The 18416-nt window shown below is 46.7% G+C and overlaps 1 protein-coding gene and 1 non-coding gene across 3 annotated transcripts in view; one reads left to right on the top strand and one right to left on the bottom strand.

The window, feature by feature from the left end:
* LOC123770698 (macrophage mannose receptor 1-like) overlaps positions 1 to 18416 on the bottom strand; it is a 235825-nt gene that overhangs the window by 17180 nt on the left and 200229 nt on the right. The window lies entirely within an intron of this gene.
* TRNAW-CCA (transfer RNA tryptophan (anticodon CCA)) lies at positions 6616 to 6687 on the top strand. Its single transcript has one exon. It is a non-coding gene; the product is annotated as a tRNA-Trp (tRNA).

Here is an 18416-nt window from a genome sequence, read left to right on the forward strand (position 1 = left end):
CCTGGTCGACGACCGGGCCGCGGGGACGCTAAGCTCCGGAAGCACCTCAAGGTAACCTCAAGGTAAGGTATTAGTCAGCTTGTTCTGGGGTTGTATCCTGGGAAGGGTCAGTAATTCGGACCTCGATATAAGCCTATAGCATGTACTCTATGTATAAACTGGCTTCCGGTCCCCCGGCATTGAACTATGAAATATATATATATGGATGTGTGTATATCACGAAAATAAACACGTGATTAAAAATGTGTTTCAATTTTCCTCCGTGGTCTGACACTGTCATATATATGTATATATATGCGTAAGTATCCACTAGGAAAATGAAACCAAATTTCCGAACGTTTTCGTGTTTCACAACATTATCAAGGAATACAGACTGCCCGTCTCCGACAAAATTAATTATTCGACTGAAATATTTTAGTCTACCTTGTGTCGCTACATTTTCTCTTCTTCTTCTTGTTGATAGTAGGTGCAGTTTGCATGAAGGGTTTGTCCTCCCGATGACTGCACCAGTACTGATGTTGTTGGACGCTTTTATGTTGAAGACGATCGGAGCTACCAAGGTGCTTGTTGCTTTGTGCTGTAGATAGAGGAACGGTGATTAAAACAGAGGTGTGTGTTAGAGGGAGACTTGCCGCACCGTAGGGCGGTGTGTTGTGTTTATGGCGTCAGCTGATCCTTGGTGTTGCGACGAGGTAGTTGTTTTCTGTGTTTAGCTGTTGGTGGCGCCAGGTATAAATGTGGCGCGGGTCAGATGTGACCCAATTTGTTTGTCGATTGGAGATATTTAGCCAGTGCTCTGACTATTTGGTATTTTTCTTGTGACGAGTGGTCACCGCCTCCTAATATATGCTCGATGGTAAAGGGTATTTTAAGTGCGATAAAGACTTGTTTGAAATTTACTCTGGCACTATAATGTCGGAAGCAGTGCAGGAGATAGTGTTCGACTGTTTCAGGCACCTGACAGTGAGTACAGAGTTCGTTGATGTCTGTTCTGTACTTAGAGCTGTGTGCTGCTAGTTTGGTGTGTCCCAGCCTTAATCTGGTCATCGTTACATAAACTGGCTTCCGGTCCCCCGGCATTGAACTATGAAATATATATATATGGATGTGTGTATATCACGAAAATAAACACGTGATTAAAAATGTGTTTCAATTTTCCTCCGTGGTCTGACACTGTCATATGCATTGATGCTACATTTTCTCTTAAGCACAGAGAATGTGAGGAGCTGCGAGCGTCTTGCGACAGTAACTTCGCTAAGCCACCATACTTTCTATAGGCTTCCAGGAAGCGTACATGCACTAGAAAGAATGCCACAGTACATACCTATCAATGCTTTCCTACCATTATCTAAGGGAAAATGAGGTTTAGCGGTTTACGTTCCGCCCAGTAGCCGTGTAGCATATGTTTTTGTGTTTAAATGTTATCGTCGTTCACTTAGCATTAATTAATAAGTAGGTATCCAGGAATTAGTCAGCTTCTTGTGGTGTATCTTAGGCAGAGGTCAGTAATTCGCCCCTGGGGGGGGAAGACTTCGATACAAGCCTAATTATTATTATTATTGACCTTTGTTCTACCTGGGGGCAAGGTTCTAGGAGGCCTGGTCGAGGACCGGACCGCGGAGACGCTGAGCCCCGAAATCATCTCTAGGTACCTGTCTGCTGGCGGAAGGGAGCATAATGCTCCCTTTCGGCAGCCCAAGACAGGCGAAAGGGTCCGAACGCCCAAGACAGCGTTCGGACACCTGAGTTAATTAACTACCCGAGAGGTAAGCCAAGGAGTCAACAATGAGTATTGTGAGAGCCAAGCTTGTCAACACGGCGAGGACGATGCCAGGCATTCATGATAGTTTGGCATTAATTACATATCAGCGTAATGGTGGGCATGGAGGTGATGGACACTGATTAATTATTAGTCACTAGTTCAAGTGTCGAAGATTACGGCCGGAAGACAATGGTGATTGGGTCCGTCCAGTTGAGAACAGTAATGACCCCGTGTGTATAATGACTGACGCGACAACTGCACCTGGTGATGTACTCGCCTGAATATGATGACAGGGTCGAGTGCTAGCTCCTAAGCATCGCCTTAACATGCGATCGATTAGTTATTCCTGCCCGAAACGCTTTGCGTAATAGTGGCTTTAGACATTGTATGTACTAGCTCTATCTATAAAGCCAACAAACTTTGTAAAATCTCTTTATGTATGTACCTTACCTAAATAAAATTATTATTATTATTAATACCATGACCATTTTAGTGAACTTGAATGCCGTTGAAGCTGTGCACATATGATTCGATTCCTTATTTAAATGCGTTCCATTTTTTTTTACAGCCTTACTGTTAAAACAAACTTCCTTTTTGTCTCTGAATTGCGTTTCCACTCTTCATTGATGTTTCCTCCTTTTCACTGTTACACACTTTGAACATACATTTTTTGTTTACTTTGTCGATTTCCCTTAGTATCTTGTAAGTTGCCATCATGTCTCCCCCACCCTACCCCGGATTCCTCTTGTTCTCCAGCGTAGTAACGTTTAGATCTCTGAGTATTTCGCTGAAGCTGATTCATTTTATTTCCGGGACTTAAACAAATATATACTTTCTCGTATATTTTGTGTGGCCTGCAAGTAGAGTTTCCATACTTGGGTTCCATTCTCGAGGTTGGGTCTCACATATGTTGTATAAAATTTCCCATTGATTTATAAATGTTTCCGAAGGCTAATCGAACATTTACCAGATCTCCAAATGCTGATATTAGCCTGCAAATGTGCACTTCTGGCGTCAGACTTGGAGTTGTGTTGACATCCAGACTTTTGTTTTTCCCTCTACTTTCTTTGTCAACTACTGGCTCCATACTGCATTAGTCTATTTGTTGACCAGACCACACACTAGAAGGTGAAGGGACGACGACGTTTCGGTTCGTCCTGGACCATTCTCAAGTCGATTCTTCAGCCACGTTATTGTGGCTGAAGAATCGCCTGTATTAGTCTGTCTGTTATCCTTAAGTGTCCCCCCTTGTTTTGCATTCATTTGTTATTTTCCATGAACGTTTTCTTTTGTATTATCAAGTGTTTTACCTCCCTCACACTTTTGTTACATTTTTCGTCTAGTTATTCTATGCTTTTGCCCGAAACGCTTTGCGTAGCAGTGGCTTCATAGATTTTGTAACTTCAGTTCCTATAATTTGTGCATTACTCCTATGGTCTGTGTACACACACATTCTTTGGAATAACCCTTGTCAATGTCAAAGGCTTAAAGTCGTCTTCCCTCCATTTTATTCTGCTTCTAAGGTCTTCTTGATCCAATGCCCGAAACGCATTGCGTAATAGTGGCTTTAGGCATTGTATGTACTAGCTCTATCTATATATCAATCTATTAATGTAACATCACTTGTATGTATGTACCTTACCTGAATAAACATCTGAATCTGAATCTGAATCTGAATCAATGGCCATATGTATGACCACTTTTCAAGAAAAAAACTAAAATTAGAAATTTTTCAGACCATCTCTGAAAACTGATTCCATCCTGACGGATGAAATCAATGCAACTCTCAGTCTTTTTGTCTTTCGCAGATTTAGTAATTAACTTTGGATCATCGGCAAACATGGATTTAAACGAGTTATAGGGAGCCGGTCGGCCGAGCGGACAGCACGCTGGACTTGTGATCCTGTGGTCCTGGGTTCGATTCCAGGCGCCGGCGAGAAACATTGGGCAGAGTTTCTTTCACCCTATGCCCCTGTTACCTAGCAGTAAAATAGGTACCTGGGTGTTAGTCAGCTGTCACGGGCTGCTTCCTGGGGGTGGAGGCCTGGTCGAGGACCGGGCCGCGGGGACACTAAAAAGCCTCGAAATCATCTCAAGATAACCTCAAGAAGATGGTTTCCCATTGGGAAAGAGGGAGCGAACTATCAGGAGAAAGCGCCTTAAAGTGTGTTAAGGCTCATAGATAACAGACGAAAGGGAATGTATTGACCGTATCAATAGTGAGCAATGTTAAAAAACATTACGACTCACCCTCTGAGGCCGAGTGGTCAATATCACCACACTATTTGATATCTAACATCTCTTACTTTGTCCATTGGGACACACAAGGTTTTATGTATTGCATATATGTGGCGTGTATGTACTTTATGGCCACATATGGTGGTTATCTTGAGGTTATCTTGAGATGATTTCGGGGCTTTTTAGTGTCCCCGCGGCCCGGTCCTCGACCAGGCCTCCACCCCCAGGAAGCAGCCCGTGACAGCTGACTAACTCCCAGGTACCTATTTACTGCTAGGTAACAGGGGCATTCAGGGTGAAAGAAACTTTGCCCATTTGTTTCTGCCTCGTGCGGGAATCGAACCCGCGCCACAGAATTACGAGTCCTGCGCGCTATCCACCAGGCTACGAGGCCCTTTTTGGTAGACAAAAATTAAAATAGAAAAAATCTACGTGTGGCTGTCATTACCACCATCCCGCCACCATAACTGTCTCAGCACCATCACCATCACCATCACCTGCAGTGATGGTGATACTTAAGCTTGATATATGCTGACAACTTTAAAACAGTAATTAAAGTACAATACAAAAATCCTTTCCATTTAAACTTTATATTGCTGATGTTAATCGTTTCCTTCATTGAGACAAAAAGTGGCATGAATGACGTGCGAGGGGATGCGCACCAGCCTCACCTGGCGACTGCGCACCAGCCTCACCAGGCGGCTATACCGTTACCCGCGGCAGGTGGCTATACCGTTACCCGCGGCAGGTGGCTATACCGTTACCCGCGGCAGGCGGCTATACCGTTACCCGCGGCAGGCGGCTATGCCGTTAACCGCGGCAGGCGGCTATACCGTTAACCGCGGCAGGCGGCTATACCGTTAACCGCGGCAGGCGGCTATACCGTTAACCGCGGCAGGCGGCTATACCGTTACCCGCGCCAGGTGGCTACACCGTTACCCGCGGCAGGTGGCTATACCGTTACCCGCGCCAGGTGGCTATACCGTTAACCGCGGCAGGCGGCTATACCGTTAACCGCGGCAGGCGGCTATACCGTTAACCGCGGCAGGCGGCTATACCGTTAACCGCGGCAGGCGGCTATACCGTTAACCGCGGCAGGCGGCTATACCGTTAACCGCGGCAGGCGGCTATACCGTTACCCGCGCCAGGTGGCTATACCGTTACCCGCGGCAGGCGGCTATACCGTTACCCGCGCCAGGTGGCTATACCGTTACCCGCGCCAGGTGGCTATACCGTTACCCGCGGCAGGTGGCTATACCGTTACCCGCGGCAGGTGGCTATACCGTTACCCGCGGCAGGTGGCTATACCGCTACCCGCGCCAGGTGGCTACATGTGGCGAATCTCTCAATTCTGAGCACTTCAGGTCCAAACTCTGGGCAAGAACGGATTGATTGTAAAGCCATTATAAGCCCTTCAGTCCACTCGGTACGAGGTAGCTAGAGCTTTCCAATTACTTCATTCGCTCGCGTGTTCTTGAGAATATCCTCATAATGCTTCAAAGGTTCGTCTAGTGCAGGCTACCGATCAGGAAACCCTGTTTAGCCCTCTGAACGCAAGCCATATAGACTACGGTAGCCGCATAAATTACTACCTACCTACCACAGAAAAATTAAAAATTCAATATATATATATTTCTACGCAGGTGGTGGTTTCATTAATCCCAACGGAATGCTTAGTTTCATTCGTAGAATATTTATTTTATTGTAATAAATGAGTTAACCTGCATCTGCAGGATTTTCTTAAGTTCTCATTTTCTAATTACCAAAGAAAATAGACAAACAAAGGTTAGTACAGAGAGGGGTAACTAAACTATTATCATTAAGAAATGAACCTTATGCAGTAAGACACGAAAAACTAAATTTGAATGCGCCCTGAAGGAGCGTTAAATGCGAGAGACCTCATCCAAATCGCTAAAATATTTAAGCAAATCGATACACTCACTGTATACTTGCGTGGATCTCTGGGAGGAGAGGTAGACGCAGTACGAACGCGGGTCACAATTCCTGCGTTCGCACACGAATACGTAATTGGTCTCTGATGTTGTGGGCGCAATACAGACTAAACATACACTAACTCTAATTAGAATACTTGGAACATGGAGGCGCTGAATACTACACTCCCGCGAGGCCTTAAAGACACAAGTTGTGGTAGTGTCCCTGCTGGTAGTGGTTCTGGTAGTGTCGGTATCCCTTGTGGTGGTAGTGGTGGTAGTGGAATAGTGTCTCCTGCTGGTAGTGGTACAACCTACATCATATATACACTCCTCAAACACCCACGCGGAGCTGTGGGCTGAGTCCACTGTTCTGTATGCGTGTATAATGATCATATGACAGTGTCTGACCACGAAGGAAGAACTGAAACAGGAATTTCCTTAAGTATTTTCGTATTTAATAATACATCTTTAGAAGGATGAAGGTATTACTAAATACGAAAGTACTTAAGGAAATTCCTGTTTCAATTCTTCCTTCGTGGTCTGACACTGTCACATTTTTCATCACGTGTTAATTTTCGTGATTTACACACACACACACACACACACACACACACACACACACACACACACACACACACACACACACACACACTAAAGGCCGCGAGGCCACACTGTGTGTGCGGCCTCGTGGCGCAATGGTAGCGCGTCTGACTCCAGATCAGAAGGCTGGGTGTTCGAGTCACTCCGAGGTCACGTTTGTTTTCGGGGGGGGGGGGGCCTGGTAGCATGGTGGATAGCGCGCAGGACTCCTAATTCTGTGGCGCGGGTTCGATTCCCGCACCAGGCAGAAACAAATGGGCAAAGTTTCTTTCACCCTGAATGCCCCCATTACCTAGCTGTAAATAGGTACCTGGGAGTTAGTACCTGGGCTGCTTCCTGGTGTGTGTGTGTATACGTAGAATTTGGTCAAAATATATAATCTTTAAGACTCGGCTGATAGTCTACCCATAACCTCCTAGCTGCCAAGGATGGTGCTGTTTTAATCTTCCGGGTGTATTAATATGTATTAATCTTCCGGGCAAGAATTGCTTTCCCTTGTAGTGTTTTTTAAAGCTGTTTTCATATATTTAATCTTTTACAGAATTTGAAGCATTTGAAGTTGGTTAAAAAGATATATCATTAGTCTGGTCAAGCGAGTGTTGGAGAGAGTGGTGACAGAGTTGAGGAGTGTGTTCATGGTGCCAGTCGCTCACTGGAAACTGGTTGAGGCTTCTCGCTGGAATGAGCCCCTGGGCTGGTTGAGGCTTCTCTCTGGAATGACCCCCTGGGCTGGCTGAGGCTTCTCTCTGGAATGACCCCCTGGGCTGGCTGAGGTTCTCGCTGGAATGACCCCCTGGGCTGGCCGAGGCTTCTCGCAGGAATGACCCCCTGGGCTGGCTGAGGTTCTCGCTGGAATGACCCCCTGGGCTGGCCGAGGCTTCTCGCTGGAATGACCCCCTGGGCTGGCCGAGGCTTCTCGCTGGAATGACCCCCTGGGCTGGCTGAGGTTCTCGCTGGAATGACCCCCTGGGCTGGCCGAGGCTTCTCGCTGGAATGACCCCCTGGGCTGGCTGAGGCTTCTCGCTGGAATGACCCCCTGGGCTGGCTGAGGCTTCTCGCTGGAATGACCCCCTGGGCTGGCTGAGGCTTCTCGCTGGAATGACCCCCTAGGCTGGCTGAGGCTTCTCGCTGGAATGACCCCCTGGGCTGGCTGAGGCTTCTCGCTGGAATGACCCCCTGGGCTGGCTGAGGCTTCTCGCTGGAATGACCCCCTGGGCTGGCTGAGGCTTCTCGCTGGAATGACCCCCTGGGCTGGCTGAGGTTCTCGCTGGAATGACCCCCTGGGCTGGCCGAGGCTTCTTGCTGGAATGACCCCCTGGGCTGGCCGAGGCTTCTCGCTGGAATGACCCCCTGGGCTGGCTGAGGTTCTCGCTGGAATGACCCCCTGGGCTGGCCGAGGCTTCTCGCTGGAATGACCCCCTGGGCTGGCTGAGGCTTCTCGCTGGAATGACCCCCTGGGCTGGCTGAGGCTTCTCGCTGGAATGACCCCCTGGGCTGGCTGAGGCTTCTCGCTGGAATGACCCCCTGGGCTGGCTGAGGCTTCTCGCTGGAATGACCTCCTGGGCTGGTTGAGGCTTCTCGCTGGAATGACCCCCTGGGCTGGCTGAGGCTTCTCGCTGGAATGACCTCCTGGGCTGGTTGAGGCTTCTCGCTGAAATGACCCCCTGGGCTGGCTGAGGCTTCTCGCTGGAATGACCTCCTGGGCTGGTTGAGGCTTCTCGCTGAAATGACCCCCTGGGCTGGCTGAGGCTTCTCGCTGGAATGACCCCCTGGGCTGGCTGAGGCTTCTCGCTGGAATGACCCCCCTGGGCTGGCTGAGGCTTCTCGCTGGAATGACCCCCTGGGCTGGCTGAGGCTTCTCGCTGGAATGACCTCCTGGATAAAAAACAAAACTCGCTGGAAAAAATAAAATTAAATCTTAGCCGGAGACGCGAGTAGCCAGTGAGAGTTGAGAGAGGTTGTCTGGAAGAACATTTTGGGCAGAGAGACGGTAAATTATGCTGGATGCTCCAGGGAACGACAAGGAACACTGTGGCGCATTGCAGGTGTTGCGGTGTGTTGTAGGTACAGCGGTTGTTGCAGGTATTGTAATGTGTTGTAAACATATAAGTGTGTATCAGGTCATGTTGAATAGTTGCAGGTATTGTGGCGCGTTAGAGGTATTGCAGTGTTGCAAATATGTGTGTGTGTGTGTGTGTGTGTGTGTGTGTGTGTGTGTGTGTGTGTGTGTGTGTGTGGTGTGTGTGTGTGTTACTTGAATTGTGGTGTTCTGAAGGTATTGTTGTATGTTGCAGGTGTTGTGGTAAGTTGCTTCTCAGGCACCCAGTTTCTTCCACCACCTTCAGCAGCCCAATCACCACCACCACCACCCCAACCATCACCCCAATCACCACGACCCCAACCATCACCCCAAATACCACCACCCCAACCATCACCCCCAATCACCACCCCCCCCCAACCACCACCCCAATCACCACCACCCCAAATACCACCACCCCAACCAGCACCCCCAATCACCACCTTCTCAAGTACATTGCCCTTCCCTTGTAACATGTTTCCTCACCCCCTCGTAGCCTGGTGGATAGCGCGCAGATTCGTAATTCTGTGGCGCGGGTTCGATTCCCGCACGAGGCAGAAACAAATGGGCAAAGTTTCTTTCACCCTGAATGCCCCTGTTACCTAGCAGTAAATAGGGACCTGGGGAGTTAGTCAGCTGTCACGGGCTGCTTCCTGGGGGTGGAGGCCTGGTCGAGGACCGGGCCGCGGGGACACTAAAGCCCCGAAATCATCTCAAGATAACCTCAAGATAACCCCTCATCCCCTGACCTTATCCTCATTACTTACACCTTATCCGCGTCACTTACCCCCCACCCCCCTCCTCCCCCCCCCCTCACCACCGTCACTTTCGTGGAGCGAGTAATTGAAAATATTGTTCCCTGCTCGTCAGGAAGAAGTTACGACCTGCCTAATGGCCAGGAGGTCTTTTGCCCAGAAATTACTTTTTCTTTCTTTCCTTTACGTCTAGAGTTTTTCATGTGAGTTGTTAATGAAGAGGTGGCGGGAAGGGGGAGGATGTGGGGGGATGTTGTGGGGTGTTGGGGGGGATGTTGTGGGGTGTTGGGGGGATGTTGTGGGGTGTTGGGGGGATGTTGTGGGGTGTTGGGGGGATGTTGTGGGGTGTTGGGGGGTGTGGGGGGGATGTTGTGGGGTGTTGGGGGGGATGTTGTGGGGTGTTGGGGGGGGTGTGGGGGGTGTTGGGGGGTGTTGGGGGGTGTGGGGGGATGTTGTGGGGTGTGGGGGGGATGTTGTGGGGTGTTGGGGGGGATGTGGGGGGTGTTGGGGGGTGTTGTGGGGTGTTGGGGGGTGTTGTGGGGTGTTGGGGGGTGTTGTGGGGTGTGGGGGGGATGTTGTGGGGGTGTGGGGGATGTTGTGGGGTGTTGGGGGGGTGTTGGGGGGATGTCGTGGGTGTGGGATGTTGTTTAGAGAGGAAGGTGAGTCAGGGCTTCGACCGTGTACGACAGGAGCGTCAAAGAGCTGGCGGTAAAGACACGCCCAATCACCACCACCAGCCTTAGACGCTGCCTAAGAGTCCACCATACGACCACCACGACCAACGACCACCAAAACACCCAAACGGGTAACCCTGGTACATCAACACGCTATATATATATATATATATATATATATATATATATATATATATATATATATATATATATATATATATATATATATATATATTCATTCCTTTAAAAGGAAGGTCCTTGGCTTGGCCCCGTTCGCGCGCCACGGGATGAAGGCGAATCAGAGTGGCTATTTATGATCTTAATTTAAACTAGCTCGGGGACTCGACTGTGGGGTTGCGTCTTGGTGTGGAGTTGGGCTTAAGGCGCATCAACTGCGGTAAGGATATTATTAAGGCCCGTGACCTTGGCTTACTAAATAACCAGCAAGTATAGTTTAACCCTGAATAAAATTGGTTATACAGTGAGCAGTGACGTTTGTTGTTGTTGTAGATTCAGCTACTCGGAACAAGTTCCAAGTAGCACGGGCTATGGTGAGCCCGTAACTTACCTGGCACAGGAGCGGGGCAAGAAGCACGGGCTATGGTGAGCCTCGTGGAAGGGAGATGTCTCCCGTGAGCAGTGACATGCGACTCGATGCTGCGTTTCAGCGAGCTGTCGTGTCAGGTATGATTAATACAAGAGATTAGTTAAGACTGTACAGTTGTAGACAAAGTCATAACTGAATCTGCTTCACAGTGTTTCGCTGTCTGGCTTTCAGTATCTTAGACCGCATCATCTCTGGAGCAGATGAGAGGCGCTTGGCTGTCTTAGATGTCTGATACGTGTGGAAGAAATCCCCCCGGCTTCAGGTGAAGGCTGGACACATACACGAGTGAAACGGGTTGTAAATACGAGCTGCCTCGCAGTCAGTGTATTTGACGGGCTCGCCATAGACCGTGCTACATGGACACTTCGTTCTGAGTAGCTAAAGTTAAAATAACAAACAGCAGCGGTTAGTGTTAAGGGTTTGTTAGTTTGTTAAGGGTTAATAGTTTGGTTGGATTATCAAGTTCATATCCTTGACACGAAGAACTAGTATATCTAGATAAAGTATATACTAGAAATAGTATATACTAGATCTAGTATAAATTGCTATTTTAATAACATGATGCTCGGGATATCATGTCAACAATAAGGTTCTCAATGCAGATATCATGTTCGTGATGCAGATACGAGGTTATCAAAGCGGATACCAGATCCTTTAAGATACAAAGTTATCAATGCAGGTCTGAGTAAATCCGCCCAAAGAATGAATCTTAAAATAAAGCGTAAAGTAAAGTAAATAAAGCAATAGTCAAAACTTACCCCTCCTGCTTTTTTGTCTTGACTCTAGGGAGACACAACGCCTCATTTCAGACAAAATACTTTTTTTTTTTTTTTTTTGAGATATATACAAGAGTTGTTACATTCTTGTACAGCCACTAGTACGCGTAGCGTTTCGGGCAAGTCCTTAATCCTATGGTCCCTGGAATACGATCCCCTGCCGCGAAGAATCGTTTTTTCATCCAAGTACACATTTTACTGATGCGTTAAACAGAGGCTACAGTTAAGGAATTGCGCCCAGTAAATCCTCCCCGGCCAGGATACGAACCCATGACATAGCGCTCGCGGAACGCCAGGCGAGTGTCTTACCACTACACCACGGAGACTGCACTAGAACTATAAGCTCTCTGGAGTAGACGTATAACTAAGCTCACTTCAAAGTCTCATTAAGACTTTTTGAAGTTAACAACTGTCGAAAATAGCAGGTATGAACAGACGGTAATATAAATGAAAGGAATATAGATATAAAACGAATATATATATGTGTTGACCAGACCACACTAGAAATTGAAGGGACGACGACGTTTCGGTCCGTCCTGGACCATTCTCAAGTCGATTGTGAATGGTCCAGGACGGACCGAAACGTCGTCGTCCCTTCAATTTCTAGTGTGTGGTCTGGTCAACATACTTCAGCCACGTTATTGTGACTCATCGCCTGCAATATATATATGTGTTGGTACTATTGGGTGCTACGATACACACTAGACCAATAGCTACAGTTAGCTGCTGTAGCTTTTCTTCTACACGTTTAGCATATACTTAACGTCTTCGTACGTTAGGATAGACGTCAGTACGTCAGGACAGGAGCAAGAGCGTTGCCCCCGACGTGTTGGTCAGGTGTGTAACGTCCTGTTATGGAAAGGGTGGGGGGCGCGCCGCTCCCCCTTCCACAACAGCTGTCAATAACCAAAAAATAAATAAATAAAAATTTGAAGGCCAGTGTGATGGGGAGGCGAGGAGGGTGTGTGTGTGTGTGTGTGTGTGTGTGTGTGTGTGTGTGTGTGTGTTGGGGAATATTGGGAGGGGAGGAATACTGTGGAAGGGAAAGGATGGGATGGGAGGGAAGGAAGGGGTGGGAGGTTTCTGGGAAAGACAGAGGGAGGGAAATGGGGCCCCACGACCTTACATCACCGCCATCCCATCATTTTTACGAGAGAGAGAGAGAGAGAGAGAGAGAGAGAGAGAGAGAGAGAGAGAGAGAGAGAGAGAGAGAGAGAGAGAGAGAGAGAGAGAGAGAGAGAGAGAGAGAGAGAGAGAGAGAGAGAGAGAGAATTAATGTCAAGGGAAAGCGCCAAGCCATTACGCCTATAGCACTTGGAAAGGGTCAGGATAAGGATTTGATATGGGACAGGGGAAAGGAATAATGGTGCCCAACCACTTGGTGGACGGTCGGGGATTGAACGCCGACCCTGCATGAAGCGAGACATTTGTCGTGTGCTGGCACTCAGTTGTATCCTGCCTCATACTGTTCCTTACATGAAAAATACTTCACTCTTTATGGACACAAACAATTAACTCAACAAACCAGATTGATTGATAAAGATTACGCCACCCAAAAGGTGGCACGGGCATGAATAGCCCGTAATCAACAAATCAATGTTGTTGTTTTAGATTTAGCTACTAAGAACGAAATGTCCACGTAGCACGGGCTATGGTGAGCCCGTAATTGAGTCCGGTTATTCGCGATAACCCAATTACTCTGATATTTGGGTCGAAGTAAAAAAAAAAAACCAAATGGGTTTGGGATTATATATCCTCACTACATCCGAGTAGACAAAAGATCAGTAAACAAAATAGCGAATAATAGGAGGGTTACAGAGGCACATAATGGGCTCAGGGACTGAACCCCACAATTCATTTAGCTAAGCAAGTTGCAGTCTTGATGAGTCACCATTTGGTCACCACTTGGTCCGGGAGACATCTCCCGTCACGCAGGGTGCAGTTGCGCCTCCACAGATCTCCAGTATCATCTTTTGATACTGGTAATGGCTCGAAAGGGCCACCACTTACGGGCTATTCATGCCCGTGCCACCTCTTGGGTGGCTTAATCTTCATCAATCAATCAATCTTGATGAGCAATATAAGTCACATAGGGTGCTTAGAGTTAGACAGTCTGTTGTGGGGGTTGAATAGCCTGGGCGGGGGTTGGGGGATGGGGGGGTCCTTGCTCTATATACACAGCATAGACAGCGTGAATACAAGACAAGGAGCGTTAGTACAAAACAGGGAGCGTTAGTACAAAACAGGGAGCGTTAGTACAAAACAGGGAGCGTTAGTACAAAACAGGGAGCGTTAGTACAAAACAGGGAGCGTTAGTACAAAACAGGGAGCGTTAGTACAAAACAGGGAGCGTTAGTACAAAACAGGGAGCGTGAATATAACCAAGGAAGCGTCAATCACTTCAGCAGTAGTCTGTCTCCAATTGAGTATTATTAACCCTAACGGAGTAATATCGCGGGACAATAACGGTAATTTAATTATTGGTTATCGAACATGAAGTCAAGCTTCGGTGCAGTATTGGCGAGCCAAAACGCTATGACTGTTCCTGCTCCCGTTAAACACAGCCCGCGGTATTGAGTTAGGCAACAAGTAAGTCATTTTCAAGGCGCCAAGGAGGAATTTGGTGACGAAATGTAACTCATGTTACCAGTGAGGAAGAGCATGAGGCTTGTGATCGCCCTCTGGAGTAGATCAGTAGGCTTGGGGCAAGCTTTGGGGCGCGCTACTAGTTGACATTAATAGGGTTCTAGTCGTGTTTATAATGCTTCGTCAATCTAATGGTTTCTACAAAATGTTTTTACGCACATTTCAACAGACAAAATTTGTTGTAATTAAGATATTAACCGAAATTTCTGTAATTACTCACTCTCTCTCTCTCTCTCTCCGCTCTCTTTTTACTCTGTCTCTACTTTTTTCCCCGTTTTTCCTCTTTCTTTTTGTCCTCTATTTTCTCCCTTTCTCTCTTTCATAAGCAGTGCATAATTGTTTGTTGTTGTTGTTGTTGTTGTGTGTGTGTGTGTGTGTGTGTGTGTGTGTGTGTGTGTGTGTGTGTGTGTGTGTGTGTGTGTGTTCGTGTTCGCGCGTGCGCTGTCAGCTGAAGCCCACAGCGGAAAAGTTTCCGTATTCAAGGTATTCAGTTTCCGTAAATTGTTTACATATCACAGTCACCTTGTTTACCTCCCCTTCCTAACCGTATTTGACATTTTCATTGCCGGAAAGTCTAGTATATTTACTTGGAGTGAGCCCGGATTAGGCTCCTCTGAAGGATTCGTATTTCTATTTCACTTTTTAGGTTTGGCGTTCGCTTGACTGAGGGAGAGAAACATTTTGGATTCTGGGGTTGATAATTGACGGGAAAAAATAATTACAGTTTAAAAGAAGCTGGATGAACTTACATAATGTTGGTTGTTAGTTTTTATATTGTGTTTGTTAAATGGTCTTCCCGGCTTGGCTCCTTATTGTGATAATTACTTACTTGATATGAACAATTCTACAAGGGCCGTGAGAGGATTCGAACCTACGTCTAAGAGCATCCCAGACGCTGCCTTAATCGACTGAGCTACGACATGGTATAAGAATTGCAACCAGAAATTCTACTGAATTTATTTGGATCCTGCAGCCTCTCCGAGACAAACCAGGGTTTTACACATTTCCCCCCATGCACTCGAGCTATGTCAATACGCTGTTCTACCTCTTCGCCCTTACTTCATTACACACAGAAATCACGATAGCGTGATGCATCACGCTATTGTGATTTGTGTGAGTACTTGATATGATGTTAGTGCATTAATTTATATGGATTTGGATTACAAATTTGCGCAATCTTAGTAAGTTTGCGTAAAGAGCTGTTGTTTGTATTGACAAGAGGCAGCTGCAGATTGTGCAATATACCGATGATACAATCCTCAACTCGCTTCTGTCAGCTGCAAGGGAGGTCTGGATAAATCGAACTCATGTTTGTCAACACTGTGCTTTGACGCAACCCACCTCTATGAAAGGTGGGTTGCTTCAAACCCACCTCTTGATGAGAGAGAATCGGAAATGTTGAATGTTTTATGTATCCAACATATTTTATCTTTTCTCTATGATCTGTTCTTTCAGAAGAACCGTCCAGTGAGCACCATGTCGCTCCTCGACAATGGTCCCACCCCATGTTATCTCTGGCTCTTCTTTCTACACCTTCTCGTAACTTTTTTTCCCTCCATAATTTCATCTCCATCCTGCCTCAATACTCTCGTAACCTTCCTACCCCCATCCTCATGCTTTCGTATCCCTCTTCCATCAATACTTTCGTAACTTCCCTCGTATCTTCAGTAATCTTCCAGTGAGCTGGGTAAGGGAACACCTGAATGACAAAGTATCACAGTCAGAGACGAGGTTTCGAGCTGAAGGTGTGTGTGACAAGTGGTGTGCCTCAAGGCTCGGTCCAAGGACCACATGTGTTACTAATTGATGTGAATGACCTACCCGAGGAAGTGACCTCGTACACATACACACAACAGAGGATAACAGCTGAAGAAAGAATCAGCCTTGGACATTACAGGTTAAAAGGGATTAGAGAAAGGGATTAGACTCCAGCATTAGAGAAAGTTGTAGGAGCATATGTACTACGACTCACTGTACCTAATACCAGAGCTACGAGAGAAAATAACATCTACAACATCAGCAAAACTAGAAAATGTTTTGGTAGCCTCATACTGTCTCTGCGCTTTCTCCTCATCCTTACCTCGGGCAGACTTTAGGCCCCCAGGAGCCCTTCACAACCCAGGAGCCCTTCACAACCCAGGAGCCCTTCACAACCCAGGAGCCCTTCACAACCCAGGAGCCCTTCACAACCCAGGAGCCCTTCACAACCCCAGAGCCCTTCACAACCCAGGAGCCCTTCACAACCCAGGAGCCCTTCACAACCCTGTTTACAAACTACACACACACAAACCTCTCGGTCGACTCAATAACACCGGACGACCCGAGAGAACTGAACCTCACCCAGTTAAGGGAATGAGGAGACACGGGAGTAACAACAATGTACACACTAGATATATAAGAGAACTGACAGTAGGAGAAAGAGAAGTGTTGAAAATGAGACGCAGAGGAGAAATTGTATCTGGTGACGGATGAAGGATCGAGTCGTAAGAAAGAACCTCTTTATTCTTGAAGTCGTAATCAAATGGAATCGCGTACTATAGAAGATTTCAAAAGAGAAATTGTAAAAAAAAGACGATTAAAATATTACCTGACAGTATTTGGACACACGAGGCTTGGAGTCTAGTGTTATATACCCTGCAAGAACATATATAGCCGAGTATATCAAGATGAGAAGATCCACATGCGCACGCACATGCGCAGAAACTTCCACTCCCGTAATTACATCAAGGAGCTAAACTTGTGTTCCAAGCATTTGTAATTAATTGAGTCTATGTGCGCGAACATCGTGTGAACCTCATTAGAATGATTACCTAATCTACTGGACCTCCAAGGTTGGGTCAACAGCCGCCCTCACCCGTCTCAAGTATTGATGGATTGTTTTCATATATCAATGATCTGGTATATAGAAGATATCTTTAGTATACCCCCAAAAAAATTTATAGAAAATTGTCCAGTTGTGATAATTTCGTATGTGCGCTACGATATTACAGCCTATTGTAAAATTTTACTCAGCCTTTGAGTCATACTCACTCACTCAGCCTGCATGAAAGACTGCCTGGGACTACTGTATTTATATCAGCATGTATACATTACGTAATAAGGATTGTTTTAAATTGTAGCTGTATACTTTTGACAATTATTTTGGCTAGACAAGGCGGTGCCTAGCAGAGCTCTACGGAGGGGGATAGAAATAGCCTAAGCTACTCTATCCCTTAGAGATGTATTTATTGCTTATCTCAATAAACATACTTGAACTTGAACGTCACACTCGTCGACGATGCTTTAAAACGGTTACGTGACAATGTAGCCAATGAGAGGAGATCAAAAACAATAACATTGACGAGACTGGATGTTATACATTTGTTTGATAGTTTGGAGTGAGAACATATCGGTGCTCTGTGAACATTGAGCATTCATCTGCTTTAAGCTGTTGAAATTGGGACCGATCCAACAGGAAAAGTGAGTTTTAGAGTACTGGTGCTCTCATTTTTGAGCCAGGAGTCGGCTGAGGACCCATTTTTGATCTAGGAGTCGGCTGAGGACCCATTTTTGAACCAGGAGTTAGCTGAGGACCCATTTTTGATCTAGGAGTCGGCTGAGGACCCATTTTTGAACCAGGAGTTAGCTGAGGACCCATTTTTGATCTAGGAGTCGGCTGAGGACCCATTTTTGAACCAGGAGTTAGCTGAGGACCCATTTTTGATCTAGGAGTCGGCTGAGGACCCATTTTTGAACCAGGAGTTAGCTGAGGACCCATTTTTGATCTAGGAGTCGGCTGAGGACCCATTTTTGAACCAGGAGTCAGCTGAGGACCCATTTTTGATCTAGGAGTCGGCTGAGGACCCATTTTTGAACCAGGAGTCAGCTGAGGACCCATTTTTGAACCAGGAGTCAGCTGAGGACCCATTTTTGAGCCAGGATTCACCCGTTGACCCACGTCCAAGCAGACCTGGTCGACGGTATGATGCCTGTTGGGCAAAATTATTACACTATTATGCCTAGAATAATAGGTACTATTGACATTAAATGATTTAAGACGCAGTTAATTATTCATCTCTTCCCTTCCATATCACTGAATGGCGTTTCCCTATTAAGTAACAGTGACACTGCTGCACTAGTAACACAGGGCCACTTGTGCACTCAATAATAGAATGTCTCTTTCCCACTAACAGAGACATCCATATTCACACAAAGTAACAGAGGCATTTCTCCACAAAGACAGCGTTACTTTCCCATTTATTAACTGTGACATCTCTCCACCCCATTTGATGTGACACGTCCCCTTTTACGTAAGAAAGTGGCACTTCGTTTCCCAGTTTCAGAGCGGTACTTCCTCAGTAACAAAAT

Source organism: Procambarus clarkii, chromosome 56 (assembly GCF_040958095.1).
Source record: "Procambarus clarkii isolate CNS0578487 chromosome 56, FALCON_Pclarkii_2.0, whole genome shotgun sequence".
NCBI lineage: Eukaryota > Metazoa > Arthropoda > Malacostraca > Decapoda > Cambaridae > Procambarus > Procambarus clarkii.